At 38.9% G+C, this 17,866-nt stretch overlaps 1 pseudogene; it reads right to left on the bottom strand.

Annotated features, from left to right (window-relative positions):
• Window positions 1-2,144: 2,144 nt before the first annotated feature.
• Window positions 2,145-12,747, bottom strand: LOC120262809 (annotated as a pseudogene).
• Window positions 12,748-17,866: the final 5,119 nt, after the last annotated feature.

Genomic DNA, 17,866 nt, shown 5'->3' with positions numbered 1-17,866 from the left:
ATCTCTTCAAGCACTATGATCACAGATCTCTTCCTGGCAGCTGCAGCAGTCGCAGATCTCCTTCAAGCTAGTTATGGGATAAAAAAACTTCTTCCTGGGCGGCTGTGAGAAAACGATAGCTAGGTTTTTTTAAAAAAATATAATGTCTTTTTTTTTTAAATTTAGGAAGGGTATTATTGTCTATTCACATGAGTTTTTTCTCATAAAAAATTATTTAATAATCCCACCCGTCCAAAAGACCCCGATTTGGAGGGGTGAGATATAAGGGGTTTGGAGGGGTAGAACACCCATCCTCCTCCCCCTTACACCCCCAACCAAACAAGCATAACTCCCCCTCACCCCGGGTTCATTTCATTGGTGGTCACATAAGTTTCATAAGTATAACGCTATGGCCACAAATGTTTTTTTTGTAACGTTGTGGCCACAAAGCTATTCTCCAATTGCACTGATGGCCACAAATATTTTTTTGTAACGTTGTGGCCACAAATGTTTCATCATTATACCGATGTGGCAACAAAGATTTCCTACGTAGATCATATTTTTGTGGCCACGTCATCACATTTGTGGCCATCAGTGCAATCGAGAGAATAGTTTTGTGGCCACAACGTTACAAAAAAATATTTGTGGCCATCAGTGTAACCAGAGAATAGTTTTGTGGCCTCAACGTTACAAAAAAAACTATTGTGGCCATAGCGTTATAGTTATGAAACTTTTGTGGCCACTAGTGAAATGAACCCCCCCTCACCGCTCACTACCCCTCTAAAATCCCCCAAACCAAACAAGGGGTAAAAGTGTTATTTTAAATTTAAATCCTCTACAAATAATATCCAAACAATTATTTTAATTTTAAATTTAAAAAATATATAGTGTTATTTTAATTTATTTAATTATTTTATTTTTTAAATGAAAATATGTTATGGGTTATTCTAAAGAAGAAATTTATTAATTTAATATATTATTTTTATCATAAAACTACACAATATATGTTTATAGATATTTTTTAGGGCTAAACTAAATTAGAGGGATAAGCATAATATATTTAACATAAATATTAGACAAATGAAATATATTTACTGAAAGATACTCATTTCTCTATGGTTTGATATTTTTAAAAATTATTTTATTGATTATAGAAATATTTATATAAATTAAACTAATACAACCAAAATTTAATAATAATAATATATATAACTGTTTATTTTATAATTAATAAATACTAATGATCATTGAATATAAGGTAATCTTACATTAGATGACCATATATCAAATCCATATTTATAAATCCCTCCAACCAAACACAAAATTTTATAATCCACAATTACAACTACATCAAACCAAACACTAGATTTAGCACTTCTGGGGCGTTTGGTTGGATGTAGTTGAAAATGCAGTGGATTTGTATTTACAAATCCTTGTATTTGAAAATTCAGGAGAGTCAAATCCAGTGTTTGGTTTGATGTATTTATAATGGTGGATCACAGAATTTTGTGTTTGGTTGGAGGGATTTATAAATTTGAAATTTGGAAAACTGGTTTGATGTAATAATTAATATAAATTATAAAATATATAGTTTATTTTATGTAAATATGAATTCAAATTTCAAATATTATGAGTAATTAATATATACTTAATTTATTATAATAAAATATAATATATTAATTATTTATTAAAATAATTAATATATTATAATATATCAATTATATACTATATTTTTAATATTAATTACACTATAATTATATTTTATTTAATATTTTATAAAATATAATTATAGTGTAGTTAATATTATGAGTAATTAATATCATTAATATATACTTAATTTATCATAATAAAATATCATATATTAATTATTTATTAAAATAATTAATATGTGTATTAAATTAATATATATATCCACCAAAAAAATCATTTATCAAATTAATTAATTATATAATTTTATTTGTTTATATTCTAACTAAATTCTAGTTTTTTAAAAAATAATTTTAATTGAAAATCCAAATCCACCAAAATCCAACTAAAGAGGATTTGCAACTCCAGTTGCTTTTTTAAATCCACCTAACCAAACAACTTACTTCAAGGAATTTTGTAATTCCAACTACAAGGAGTTTTAAATACTACCAAACAAACACCCCCTTCATGTATTTTTAAATATAGTAATTACAACTACATTGTAATTTGAAATCCATTGCATTTTCAACTACATCTAACCAAACACTACCTAACTGGAGTTGAGGCCACATCTTGCTGAGTCACTAGGCCAAGTCATCTCAAACCTCTTCATTGGCTTGAAGTGTCACAACCTGAGAATTATGCAAGTACATTCACATCTGATTTGATGTGTGTATACAAAAGCAAACTAATTTAGCAAAATATACTTACAGTCAGAGTTCTTCCAGCCCAAGACCAACATCTCCTGATCAAAGACGATGCAAAGGTCAGACATGAAGTTTCTGTCGTCATAAAGCCGATGAAATGAGGAGGTCGAACAAAAGTTGCATTAGGACTGCATATATTAATGATGTATTAGATTAAATCTATGTAAAAAAAAAAAAAATTGTACCTTGTATTGCAATCAAGTACCTTATTTGGTAACAATACTCAGATGGCAACTTCCCATCAAGTGTATGTTGCCGCTTCTCTTTTACTTGTGCGCTGAACTGAAAAGTCAATAAATATAAGTAGTTTCTTTCAATATAAATATAACTGAGTAGTTAACTATGTTAATTACTTACATTATTTGCAAGTAGTGTGTATGATGGATCTGCTAAATATGTGAATGAGGTACTACAGTCAACAAGAGCACTAAAATTTATGTCGACTGAGTTGTTCCCTATGTTCACTCCAGTTATGCTTATATTGTAAGAAGGGTGCCTGGCATACAAAATATTCAAAAAATGAACAAGAAAGAAAACATTCAGAGTAATTCAAGAAGTTAATCCATTCCATTTTTTCCACAGATAGGAAAAAGCCTCTTACTGTCCTTTTTCAATATTGAATGCAGTCTCCCCTTGATCTGAGCTACCTTTGTCCCCAAAACTTATTCTTCCAATGCCATTATCCCCTAAGCACATTGAGAAGGAATTTGAAGTTAGACCGGCACTTGACAAGATGCTAGGAACAGATATTTTCTCCATACCAAGACCAAAAAGACCATTTGGTGCCGCAGACTTCAAAAGTATGCCTATCTGAACCTGCCCACAACTAAAAGATATGACAAAAAGAAATGCTATAACAAATCAAGTTTAGTTTAGCAAGGTCGAGGTAAAATATTAAAAAGTAAATATGGCAAGCATACCCAAACACTATTGGTGCTTGAACAACTTTAGAACTGGTGTTCTCTGTTGTTAAGTATAGAACATCCTCAACTAAAATCCCAGAAGTTGAAGTATTGGCTGTAACATATTGGACTTTGTAGGGGCAAGTGCCCCTACCAATTTCGAGCATTCACATTGATGTTCACAATAACTGCTGGTGCAAGGAAGAGTCTTGCTTGTTGATGAATTTTTAGGGCTATAGGTGTCAAACACAAGATCCTGCATCAGTATGGATAAATTAGATAAAGTGCCCATCACGTGTAAACAAAAAAGAAAATCAAAATCACCAGCTGATTATATGCAGACGAACATACTAGTTTAACCATCCTACTGCAGTCAGGCAAGAGAGAAGAGCAGACATAATACACAAAATAAGCCAATTAGAACTAGGAAGCCAATCAAGCAAAAGGAGTATCACTTGTAGAAACTGCAATCAGCATTCAATCCCTAACTCCTTCACTATATACATACAACAAATGAGTGAGTATGCTCACAACAGATCGCTTTCAACAGCTTAAAGAAACACACACTCACAAGAAATGAGGCATCACATACAGAACCTTTAGATGATTAATTTAAGAAAATCATTTATTAAGCTTTGATAAGCAATAAAGAGAAGTGTTGGTTGCTAATGCCTCACAAAACACCTGATCCATATAAAGAATGCCTTCACAATACTAGAAACAAGCATGATTTCATGCAATCATAAACATAAGAAGAAGAATAGCATGGAACAGGAATTGCAGCTCAAACATCCTCTATTAAGCAAACTATAAATGATATTTGGCAATTAATTAATCTAGTGAAAAACTTCAAATAGAACCATGAGTGAGAAAACAACGGTCTTAGAAAGTAATGTGATGCGGGGTAACAGGGGTATTTTGGTAATTGTCTAAATGGTAGATTTTTGGTGTTTTGAGGGTCCCACTTGATGAAAAACGGGTTAACAAGCATAAGTCACTAGCTTTGCTGTGAGTCACGCCAGGTTTTGGCCAAATTCTATCATCTTGGCTCGAAAACAAGGATTTTGCCATTTTAAGAAAGATTTGATTTGATTATATCTTTAGCTACAAATCTCATATTTATACACCGTTTTGGGCATTAGTTTTATTTTATTAAGTTATTTATTTTCCTGTAAATTGAATACTTGCCCTTTTTGGCAAATTTTTTATTTGTTTCTTTTATTTTACTGATTTTCTTTGGTCTATTTATTGTAAGCCCTTGGGCTAAATTGAGTAGTTGATTTTGATGAAATAAAAGTGTTTTTTTTTTTATTTTTCCTCTAAATCCCTGGGTATTCTTAGGCTAAACAGGGTTTAGGTTTGTTATTTTGTTGTTGACTTGGGCATTCTCAGACTAAACAAGTCTTCAACCTTATCTAGCTGTGTAAGATGGTACCAGAGCTTCGTTCATCCTTGGAGGAGACATGGCACCTAGGCGTGAGTAGAACCTTTAAGACATCTATGAGCGTGACCAGATGAATCAAATGTAGCAAAGATTGGTGCAACTAATAGATCAACGATTTGAGGGCATGATGGATGTAATGACCCAAAGGATGGCGGTGATGATGACTAACCAGGTACCAAACATTTCCCAAACTAATATTGGTCCTGGTGAGGAGGTGACTCAATACAGGAGAGGTCCTACGGAGTACGACCAAAGGTGATGGGAGACGGAAATACGCACCGAGATTCCTGAATTCCATGGAGGCCTAAAACCAGAAGAATTCCTTGATTGGTTGATAATTGTGGAGGAGATCTTGGAGTTCAAAGATGTGCAAGAAGATAAGCACGTGCCTCTATTGGCTACTAGGCTTTGGAACAAAGCCACTGCGTGGTGGCAGCAACTGAAGCTAACACGAAACCGATTGGGAAAGCCAAAGATCTGTACATGGGAGAAGATGAAGAAGCATCTACGTGAGCAATTCCTTATAACTTTCAGAGGTTGATGTATCAAAGGCTGCAGAATTTGAGGCAAGTTAACAAGTCAAAGGACGATTACACCACGGAATTTTACCAACTTGTGGCCCGAAATGAGATTTAAGAAATGGAGGATCAGTTGGTGGCGCGTTATATTGGAGGGTTGAGGATGCAGGTTCAGGATACTATTAACATGTTTGATCCTGTTTCTGTATCTGCAGCATATCAGAGGGCTCTACAGGTGGAGACGCAATGGCAACGTAATCCTAATATTATAAGCGTAACTAACAGCGGTGGTAGCATCACTAGCCATCCTCATGACGTGAATTGTGTTGAAACAGGAGGGCTTACTAAGAACGCTAACACTACACATCAGTCTAGCAAGGCTAATAGTGGCATCTTTCGGTGTTTTAGCTGTGGAGAAGTGGGACATTGGCTATCTTAGTGCGAAAAGGCGACTGGGAAGAAGGTACTTCTCATTGATGCGACCAAACTTGAGGAGAAAGAAAAAGAATTGGCTGTAGATGAGCAACCTGATGATAGGGAAAACGAGTTTATCGAAGGTGATGTGGGTGTTGCATTGATTGTTAGGCGGTCTTGTCTTACACCAAGGGTTGTTGAGAAGGATTGGTTGAGGACCAACATATTCCAGTCAACTTGTACCATCTTGGGAAAGGTATGTCGTTTTGTGATCAATGCAGATAGTTGCGAGAATATCGTGTCTATAATAACCGTTCAAAAACAGGGGATCAAAACTGAGAAGCATCCTAAACCTTACAAGCTTGCATGGCTAAAGAAGGGGGGGTGAGGTAATTGTGTCTCGACATGCTTTGATCTCTTTTTCAATTGGATCTAAATATAAAGATGCCATGTGGTGTGATGTGGTTGCTATAGATACATGTCATTTGCTGCTTGGGAGACGTTGGCAACATGATCGAAGCGGTGTGTATGATGGTAGGACCAATACTTACAGCTTTACCAAGGATGGAGTGAAGATTGTATTACTACCTAGCAGGGAGACCGTTCAATTGAACCCTACCAAGCACACTACCAATCTATTAACCTTGGTAAGATTTGAGGAGGAGATACATGAGTCAAATCTGAGGAGAAAATACAAAGAAAGTGCTAACAAAAGATATAGGCATCTAGAGTTTGAAGTTGGCGATTATGTGTGGGTTGTCCTGACAAAATAAAGGTTTCCTACGTGGGAGTACCGCCAAGAAGATAGAGCCGGTAGAGATCATTGAGAAGATCAACCCTAATGCCTATCGACTCAAGCTACTAAGGCATATCCGGACGACAGATGTCTTCAACTTCAAGCACTTGGTACCCTACTACGGTGATTCCTCAGATAATGAAAATTCGAGGACGAATTCTGTTCAGCCTCAAAGGAATAATGCGGGGCGCATTGAGGAACTAACCTGTGCCTTTCAGGAAAAATGGGGCAGGCCCTAACAGGAGTATTTTAGAAATTTTTCAAGAGGTAGATTTTTGGTGTTTTAAGGGTCCCACTTGATGGAAAACGGGTTAACGAGCACAAGTCACTTGTTTTGCTTGTGCGTCAAGCCAGTTTTTGGCCAAATTCTATCATCTTGGCATCGAAAACAAGGATTTTGCTGTTTTAGGAAAGATTTGATTTGATTATATCTTTGACAACAAATCTCGGATTTATATGCCGTTTTGGGCATTAGCTTTATTTTATTAAGTATTTTATTTTCCTGCTGTAAATGGAAAGCTTGCCATTTTTGGCAAATTTTCGATTTGTCTCCTTTTTAGGGTTATTTTACTGATTTTCTTTGGTTTATTTATTGTAAGCCCTTAGGCTAAGTTGAGTAGGTGATTTTGATGAAATAAAAGTGTTTTTTTGTTTTTCCTCTAAATCCATGGATATTCTTAGACTAAACAGGGTTTAGATTTGACTAAACAAGTCTTCAACCTTATCACGCTGCGTCATAATGGGAGCACTAAGGTGAGAGTCTAACAAGGCTTGCGAGTAAAAAGTTAAATAACAATATTCCATCATAGAGCTACACTTGTCACCATATGGTTAGTACAGTGTCAAAATTTTGTAGTTCTTAAATGCTTCGAAAAAAACCATTGCACTTACTCATTTAATTCACATACTAGTAATCACACATCCTAGTAATTACTCAAATTTTAAAATATACGTTGTGTTTAGGAGTAACTATGTAATTACATCTAAAATTCACAAGGGCATGTTTAGAAGTACATACCAAGTACACAGTATTTTTCAATAAAAAGAATCTTTTTTAAAAAAAATAAGCTCTAAATATTAAAATATATATATATATATATTTAAATTATAACAAATTTAAAATTACACTGTGAAACTAGCCACAATCCACATCCCCTCTAAAAATGGAACATTGCCATTGGCACCAATTACTAATAATTCCTAGTAATTACTAAGTTGTGGGAACATGCTCAAATCTAGTACTTACCACCAATAACACACAAATCCAAATCCAGAGTAGTTTAACAAAATGCACACTAAAAGAACATCAATCAATAGATCATTACTATTCAAAACCCCACCTTCAAGATCACAACAACACCATACCATGCACCAAAATTCATGCAACTTCAATCAATTCTTTAGAAACAAAAAGCTTTCAGACAAAACAGGATAAAGGTTGATAAGCATTTCCAACAGAAAAAGGAAGTAAAAGACACAGCATACCAATCCATAATTCAGGGATGAGGTCGGAGCACAGCTCTGACACTCGCATGGCAGCCAGAAAAGATCACTACCAGTATCCAACGCCACCAAAAACGTCAAATTTGGCGTTCCCACAGCAACAATCGCATAGTACAAACTGCCTCAAAGTTCAAAACAAAGAACCAAATGAAATCAATTGAAGAAACAATCAAACCCAAAAAAAAACAGAGGGGAAGAGAGCCAATACAATCCAAGTGAGGGGAAATTGAAAGTGCTATTGCCATCCACGAATGTAAGCTCCTGTGTTTCAGAGAGCCTGCTGCCACGCAAAGCTCGGTCATGATTAACAAGAGCGGTGTAGTACTCGAGGCTTCCCTTCTCTGGAGATGGCCAAGCGTCACCGGCGAACTTGCGGACCGGATCGGAGAAGCGGTGATGGATGTCGAAGCCGAAGGTGGAGGTGGAGAGAGATCCGAGGGGAGCCGAGACGAGTAGAAGAACAAGGAGGACGAGGAGGCTATTGAAGGATGAGCCGTGGTAGCGGAGAATGGAAGATCATGGCTAGGGTTTTGAAAAGAGAGGGTTTTTGAACTTCACGATTTTTCACGGATTTACATTTATTATTTTTTTTATAATAAATCCATTTTTTTTGGGAAAATTACTGTTCACCCCTCGTAATTTTCAAAACTTCCCAAAAACCCCCTCCTACTTTTGCACACCCGGACGACCTTCCGTTAGTGTTTAACTTCCCTTTTACCCCCTACCGCTCACTTCAAATGGGTCCATGTTGTGAAATCCCATTTTTGGCCCCTGAAAATGGTGGGAAAGGAAAAGCGCCAAATCACATCATGTTCAACCTTTTCGAAGGGCTTTCGCTTGGTTTAACGCTTTAAATATTTTACTAATATGTTTAATAATTGTCATATCCGTGTAATACTTCCCATCTCCGCTTTAACGTTATCTTTACATGTATAACTATTCATATTAACGTGTAAATTCTCAAAAATCTCTGCGTAAAAGCGGTGATCTTTTTCGCTTGATCCGAATTCGTCGGCGGTGGCACGTGGCGAGGGTTATGGTATCCCGTGCATAAGAATTAATGACGGCATTAAAATTTATGCACGGTAACATAATTTTCCCGAACACCCGCTCGTTCTCATCGATCAATGTCGGCCATCGTGCGCTTTAACTTTTTTTCTCGGATATGAAGAGTCACCGCTCATGGAATTCACACCATAAATAACCAGAAAGAACCCTCCCCATGGACAACCACTCCTCGTCGTCCTCATCATCCTCCTCCTTCTCCTCGCTCCTCCTTCTTCCCATGGACAACCACTCTATCTCGAAAGGATGTTTCGTGAACCTTCTTCCTTATCTTGAGAATCATTTAGCCGCAATCACGCAACAAGTTAAACTATCTTTTTTTCGCCCTAAGTCGAAATGCTCTAATAATTGCCTCGAATGCGGAGGGATTCTTCATGGTAGATGACGGGCAAGCAATTAGCGAGCATTTCGACTTGGGTAAGAAAAAGAAATTTTTCACGTATTTCGTGATTGCGGAGGATCTCTAGAGGAGGGAGATCAGAAACATCCTTTAAAGACGAGGTTGATATTTATCACTCGAGACTTTCTCATACCATTTAAGAACATTACGTCGTTGTACAACTATTACGCTCGTGTTTAACTATCGGGATCTTCGTTTAAGTCCGACCATGACACATTGATTAATAGTCGTTTTTCATGAATGTGTGTTGTTTAACCTTTTTAATGTTGTACGTTAGTGCGGGTTCAAGTTGATGCGCATGTTATGCAACCGCTGTGAGCATTCGAATGTACAGACACTTGTTTCGTGATACGAGGGTCGAGTCGTGAGTGTCCAAAATCCGAGCGGGACGTTGTAAATGTTGTAAATGTTGTAAATCTTTTATAAATAAAACGAAACAAGCTTATTTGATCGTGAACTTCGAAATTTAAACATAGACCTAGTAAAAAAACAAACAATGTGGGAAACAAAAGAACGTCATTGTAAACAATAGAAAATACGTAAATATGTTTAAACAATGACAACAGGTGTTTAAGAAAAAAAGTTACTCTTTAAACAATGACAACGGTGTAAACAATAGAAAAAGTTAAACAATACTCTAGTTACTCTTTAAACAATGACAACGGTGTTTAAGAAAAATACGTAAAGATGTTTTAAACAAAGTGACCCGGGGAGGTACTCATCTTCAACGCTGATGTCGATGAAAAGCATTCAATTTTAAACAATAACATATTATTTACATGATATAGACTTTAGTTAAACAGCTTAACCATTATTTTAAACACTATATGTATCTGTTTAAACATAAAAAAAGCTAGACGCTTTACGAGAGACTCATGTTGAGTTGAGAACATTCATTCGAACGATGACAATATGTCTTCCTCGCTGACGATGACATATATTTCCCTTTTTGCCCTTGGGATGGAGGGAAAAAAATACCGCCCAATCACATCACGTCTAGTCTAACCTCTATGCATACAACTGTGCACTTTTTTGTTTGTCTTTCTGACTGTTGTTTGTTCTTTACATCTTCTACTTCTTCTTCTTCGTCTTCTTTTTGTTCTTCACTTCATTTGGTTTGTACGATTTGGTTTTCGACCGATATATTATGGAGAGTTTTTGTGGTATTGCTAGATTCAACGGGGAGGGAAGGGTGCTAATGTTCACTGCTCAGACTTCTTGGGAGTTGGTGTTAGATGAGATATGTGAGCGATGGGGTCTCAAGTTTCTCTTGTCGTGGGTTAAGTTCATCACACCGGATGGATATAAAACGGTTTGCCCAATAGAAAAATGATGTTGACTTCCAGCGGATGTGTCACGTCCCACTCCATCTTCAAATGTCTCTGTAGTTGATCTTGTCGTCGAGGGCATGAAAATGTGCCATTGCCGAATCCTAATGAAAACGAGGTTTACTCGTTGTAAGTTCCTTTTCTTTTAATTATTCCAGTTGTTTGGGGTCATTATTGTGTAAATATGTCCGCCATTGTTTAACATATTGTACTAGTCGTTTACGTTATTAGTTAAATGCTTAAGTATTTAATTTAACGTTTAAATATTGTCATTATCACTTAAACATTATATTCTCCGCTTAACATATTGATCTTTTTATTTCGATCGAAGTGTTGGCAGGAATTCGGATTCTGCGAGTGCTCCCATTCATCCCCATGGTGACCACGGACGGTGTGGATGTCTTCCTTCCTCGCCGATCATTCGAAGTCTGTCGCTGGATATTGGATAACGCTTTTGACGGTGTCGAACATTTCAGTGGATGTACTCGAAATCATGCAATCAAAAAGGAATTTTGACTTCAATTTCATAAAGAACGAAAAAAACATCGGAGTGATCGTGGAATGTCTGCCGATGGTTGTCGTTGAGCGCCTTCATGCATCAAAAGAGTATAACAAAAAAATACTTTTCGAATCAAGACAATCAACCCATCACACACTTGCGGTGGTGGCATAGGTTCGACGTCACATCCGAAAGCGTCCCAAAAATGGGTTAGCGCATCGAGTGATTGAAGCTCAAGGACCGTCCCTCGTACAAGGCCATCGACATTCGGAAGGACATGTTGCTGGGGAACATGGTGTCCACATACCATACAAGCAGAGCTTGGTTGGGAAAAAGAGCATGCCCGGGTGGTCCTCGACTGCAGTGACATCTCCGACTATGACTGCTTGCTTTTGGTATGTGGATAAGGTGGTCGAGACAACCTCCAGCGGCTAGCGATCGTGGAAAGAGACGGTGATCGCTTTTAAACGTGCATTCTTTTTCTTTCAGCAGTGTATTGTGGGATTCAAGAGGGCTTGCATGTCATTGCTTTCTCGATGGTACCCACCTCCTTGGAAAAATATCCGGGCACACCACTCGGGTGCCAGGGAAAAGATGGAAACAATGGTTTTTCCACGCCGCCTTCGGGTATAGTCGACAACGAGACCGATGCCAATTGGACTTGGTTCATATCTAAGTTAGGCGATGCCTTATACGAGGATGGAGATTATCATGAGATAATTACCTTCGTGTCGGACTGTGTCCAAGGGCCTTGTGAGCGCAATTGCGAGAGTCTTCCCTTCTTCGCCACATGCATACTGCCTTCGACATTTGAGGCCAATTTTATGAAAGCCAATGTCGACTTGGGAAGGCATTGAGGGAGGAGTGCCGGGTCTATATGCTTCCGCATTGCGTGGGCATCCACGGCTAAAGATTTCGATGATACCGTGAATGAATCGCAGGCCACATCACCCAAGCTCATCAGCGGTTGATTAATAAATCGGATATGGCACATTGGTCGAATTATCTCGCTCGGAGGTGATCGTTGGGGTGAGATGTATTCAAACGTCGCTGAGTCGCTCAATGCTTGGATCAAGGAAGCTCGCCATTTACCGATGTGAAAAATGGTCGACTCCATAAGGTCTCGCGAATGTTGGTTTTACACTTAACATTTTAGTGTTACCCTTTAAACATTCTCAATCTTTGTTTAATTACACTTGTCCGACTTTTAAATATTAATCCTTTCGCTTTAAATATTTAAAATAATGTTTAAACATGTTTACGAATTATTTAACCATCAACGTCTTTGTTTAACCTTATTTGCCGTGTTCAAGTTGATGCGCATGTTATGTAACCCAGGCGTGAGCAAGCTGAACAAATGGGAGACCTACTTATGCCCGTGACATACATTCCAAGGTAGCGATCATTGTAGAGGGACGTACCGAAATCTTCGTGTTGGTCGTCTGTGTCGATGATCGCTACGGAAGCGATCGACCGCATGCAGACGAACTCCGTGGATCTCGCCATCGAACTTGTTCATGTCGGAGGTGGCAAGTTTATGGTATCCCTTGCAAACACACTTGCGCAGCAATAATGCGCATGCACACCAACGTACATCGATTTATTAGCGGGTACTTCACCGTCGACAATTACAAACTTGTGTACAAGGAAGCTATATTCCCCATACCCGACGATGACAGGCCTTCAGATGGAAATCGTGAGCTTCGCTTCGCATCGCTCTGTGATGAGAAGGCAGCCCGGGCGGCCCTAGACGAAAAGAGGATCGAGTCGCAAGCGTTTGATGTCCGCGAGTTATATTGCGTACCACGCCATGGATCCGTCACAATCGACGATCTTCTGTAATGAAACTCGGCCGACTAGGTATTGTTAATAAGCCGACGATGACAGAGAAACATTGTGTATTGATGGAGTTGTTTCCATATTTAAACTCTTACTCTTTACAATGAATTGAATGTATTTAAACGAGTAGACATTGTTATTTTTAAACGGATACATCGTAATTTGAAATATTTCAAACTCGATGTTTAAAACGATATATGGTATATTTAAATAATGAAACGGAAATGTACACAACTACAACGTAAATTAAACAATGAAATGAAACTGAATGAAATTTAACCTGCCTTACAATTGAAAACAAACAAACTTTACATTGAGATATACAAGTTATTGATGGGCAACTTCCCATATTTATTTAAACAATGAATGCATTTAGTTAAACAGAGACAGTGTTATTTTAAACGGGTACACCGTATTTTGAAATATTTAAAACTGATGTTTAAACGATATATAGTATATTTAAATAATGAAAGTGAAATGTACACAATTAGAACGTAAATTAAACAATGAAATGAAACTGAATGGAATTTAACCTGCTTTACAATTCAAAACAAACAAAATTTACATTAACATATACAAGTCATGCTCTTCGAACACGAAAACAATGAATTGAATTTGTCCGATTTACATTCGAAAAATAAAATCGACATCTCGGATATCAGGACATGTTCTTGAAAATAAAATTTAACCCGCTTGCGACGACCCCCTTTGTCACGGACGCCTGACCGCCCTCCCTCCTTAAGTCATGCGGGTAACATACCGTAACCGAGGTAAGGAATGTCTGTCTCATGAGTCGTAACTTCTCACCCCAAAGTAATTGCTGATAAACGCATGATGGGACGCAGCAATCGACGCTTCCTTGTTTTTGGGTGCGGGTTTCATGTCAGTACACGAGTGGGTACTTTTGTCGTCAGCCGACTCATCGAACTCCATATCGACACAATTGCTCGAATAGATTCCTTACCGTCGAGATATGCAAGTCGAGATTAGAATAGCGATTTAAATACCAAACTGATATTAATAGGACATAATTAAAGAACTTACCATGTCCAACGCCGTCTCTTATCGCACTCTGGACATGAAGAATAATGCATGTATTCTTGTTTATCATCGTCCAGGACGACTTTACATGGAAGTGGCCATTCATGATTATCGGGAGGATGACAATTTTGAACTTCATGCGTTAGCATAAAGATCCTCGATCATAGCCATAATCTGTGTCATGTGCGCCATCCTCGCTGGACATAAACAACGCAGTCTGCTCAGTGATGGAGGCGCTTCTTGTAAGGATATGGCTCTTTGCTCAGCCGACTTTTGTATCATGCATACGAAAGCCGCCCATCACATCATCAGTGACTCATCTCCTTCCCCCTCAGCTGCAGTATAATTTGTCGCGGTAGGCCGATAACGGATATTCTTCCACACGTATGTCGAGGTTAAAACGATAACAAATATAATAAGACCATATTATAAATATTTAAATGATATTATCAATTGTTAGCATGATATTATATATAATTAAATGTTAAGTAGACAAATTAAATGATAACATAAAAGGTATTAAACACTATTAGGTAATTGTTAAACACTATAATAAAAACCTTTAAACAATATCATAAAAACTTTACACTTACCCGATCCATGAGCAGATTGAGGAAGATCCTCATCAACTCGTCGTATTTATAAGACGACTCGAGCCAGACCCATTTCTTCTTCTTCGAATAAAAAGCTTTCGAGTCATGCCCGTCCAATGTTTGATTGGCCTTGATCATCTCTCTCGTTGCTTTACGGGGTCTTCAACGACGATCTTCCTTCGACGCGGGGACGATGGCGATAAAGATCAACGCAGCACATCCTTACATGGTTGTTCTTGTTGTGGGATTGTGTCCGGCTCGATGCAGGGACGACGCAGCATAACATCAACCGCATACATCCTTACATGGTTCTTGTTGTGGTGGAATTGTGTCTCGCTTGGTCGCGATCATCGTCACCACGTCCACGCCACGCAGCAGCGGATCTCGACGATCTTCTCAACCGTGCCATGACAACAGCGATCATTGGGGAGACACACCCTTAACTTGTTCTTGATCTTCATTGATTGTGTCCATCTTTGATGCCGCATCTCGGCCTGGTTCCACAGTCGAGGATTTCATCGAGAAGAGAGTCAACGGCCTTCTCAGCAGATACGGCAACCCATCATCTACGATGTCCTTCTCAACGACAGCGATCGACCGCCCGATGGTGTCTGCTATTGTTTCATCGTCGGCCGTGGTGGAGACGAGGCGATTGTCTCCTCTTTTTCGCAAGTCTCTTCGAATGTGGCCGCTTGGAACGACCTTCCCGATGATGTCCTCGTCAGTCAAATTCCGGCGCCTCGTCAGTCGAGGTGCTTCGAGTTCTTTTCGAGGGATGGCGCATGGCGATTTGTGAACGTCCCTTCCAGCTGCTCGACACGAGCGACAAGCCGAGAAACTCGGTCATTAATATCGGCATTCAAGTTGGTACGCGCCTAATGTCACCGGTGGGGTCACGCCCCGTCGGAGGGGTGCCATGGTCGAGACCGCCACACTCGGGGGACTATCGTTGTCGTGGTAGGGGGTTGTTGCGACTGCCGGCAGGTGGGGAGGGCTTCCTCGTCGAGGAATCGCATGTGCGTGAGTGGTCGGAAGGAGAAGCAGGCGTCAGCACGCGCGATAGAGGTGCCGCCTCTCATCCGCGCTCGAGCAAGTGGTTCGAGAGCAATGGCATCCATCCGTCAAGGTTGCCCTGACAAATATTTCTTCTTCGACGATTGCACGTACCAGTTCGGAAAACTAACATATGTAAACCAAACAATTTCAGCGAAATCATTCATTTTAAACTATAAAAACTATATTTAAACAGAGTGTTTATATATTTAAACGTTATAGAATATAATTAAACGGAGAACAAAAATATTTAAACCAAGTATGAATAAGAGTTAAACGGTAAATACTAAAAGTTAAACGCTAAATAAAATGTTTAAGCGTTAAAGACTTATGTTAAACATTGTCCATGATTTATTACCTCTTTTCCATCGACGATGACAAGCTCGTTTCTCACCGTCGCTTGCCAGTGAGTACTTTCACTGTAGCACAACGATCCTTGGGGATCTTCATCGAAAAGCGGACTTTCTTCCCCGTTCCGTCACTCGTAAAACCGGACGTTAAGCGTGATCGAGCAACCCTTAATGTACCCTGGTTGGTCTTCTTCCGGCGCATCTATCTTGCATCGGGCGATCGCTATGGAATATCCTCCATAAGCCACTTGTGCGTCACTTTGCTGCCCAGTGACGTATCGCCCATGGTCGGTAGATCATCAGACGTAATCAACGATCGAGTCGAGCGAGGCATGATGTATTTGGGAAGAGGACTTGTCCCCATGAGGTACACCAGCGAGTTTGACAAAGAGTATCTTCTTCTCCTACACCGAACAAGTTTACATGCGAGTGCTCTATGGAGTCTACGTGTCTCTCGAGGGTCTTTGATAGATACCGCCCTGAGAGCGACTCGGTTTTCTTCTCGAAAGACCAGTCAGCGTCGCTATCGCACTGCAGACCGACAACAGAGGGCCACATCTTGAGGGTCCGAAACTCAGCGAGGCTTTCCGATCTCGAATTTATTGGATGCGACCATACGCTTCTGCAAAAAGAGAATCAAGAAGGGCTCTCTACTTGGTATATAGCTTCTAGCCTCGTTGAGCAGCTACAGCGTTGTCCAGGTCGAATAATCCTCCGATGTCGAGGGGTCATGTTATTTTTCAATTCATCTAAAGTCTCACTGACCAGTGTCAAATAGCATCGGCCATTAACTAGGTTGGACCGCCCGTAATCACAGAGCCTCGCGACAATAACACCATTCAACATGCGGTATTGACAAAAGTTTAAGCGGAAATATAAGGTTTTTAACGGTAAACTCACGGTTATTAAGCGAGTAGATATAAAATGTTAGCAGAGACCCATTTTGTTAAGCAGAGTGAGAATATAGACGAGGAGACAACAAATGTTAAGCTGTAGATCTCATTTCTGTAAAGCGTCAACCCTCATTTTGTAAGCGCAACCATATCAAAGCGAAGCGGAAATGTACATTATAAATATTACACAAATCATAACAATCGAAAAAAACTAATTCGATAGTGTATACATACTGAAAATGCAAAAACAAAACCCCAGCCGAGAAATCTCCTATGAGACTAACAAAACCCGATAGAAATCCCTACGAGACTTAATATCTTCCAACAAAACAGGGAGCACAAAACAAAAACGAAAAATCTTTCTTTGTATGTGAGTAATTAACATAAAAACCATACTCAATACCTTAGATTTCAAGCGATGAAAATGCCAGCTAGTTTAGCGTGGAGGACTTCTCCTTGAGATCTGGAATTGGAAAGGGAAAAGGCGATGAAATGCTGCGATTCTGAGGCTTAGCCACAGTAGAGACAACTTGAGGCAGCTGAGGAAATGGAAAAGGCGAAGGCGTGAGTTGAGAAGCAATTAAGCGGCTCCATAAAATTCGTCTCTCGGGGTTACCCTGGAGAAAACCGCACACTTCCTCTCAGAATCGCTGAGATGGGCTGACGATATGACTCCCCATGCGAGGGCATTTTAGGTCCATTTGAAACTCACTCACGTTCACATCAGATTCTACGGGGTTTGGTGGTTTTGAAAAACATAGAGTTTAAAGGAGGAGATTTTGGGTGATTGCGAAAAACTAATAGGTAGTTTTTGGCAATTTCTGAGCTTAAAAGGGTTTTTGGCAATTTTCATAAT

This window comes from Dioscorea cayenensis, chromosome 1 (assembly GCF_009730915.1).
Source record: "Dioscorea cayenensis subsp. rotundata cultivar TDr96_F1 chromosome 1, TDr96_F1_v2_PseudoChromosome.rev07_lg8_w22 25.fasta, whole genome shotgun sequence".
Classification (NCBI taxonomy): Eukaryota; Viridiplantae; Streptophyta; class Magnoliopsida; order Dioscoreales; family Dioscoreaceae; genus Dioscorea; species Dioscorea cayenensis.
The sequence above is the reverse complement of the archived record's forward strand: the minus strand, read 5'-3'. Positions and strand labels throughout refer to the sequence as shown.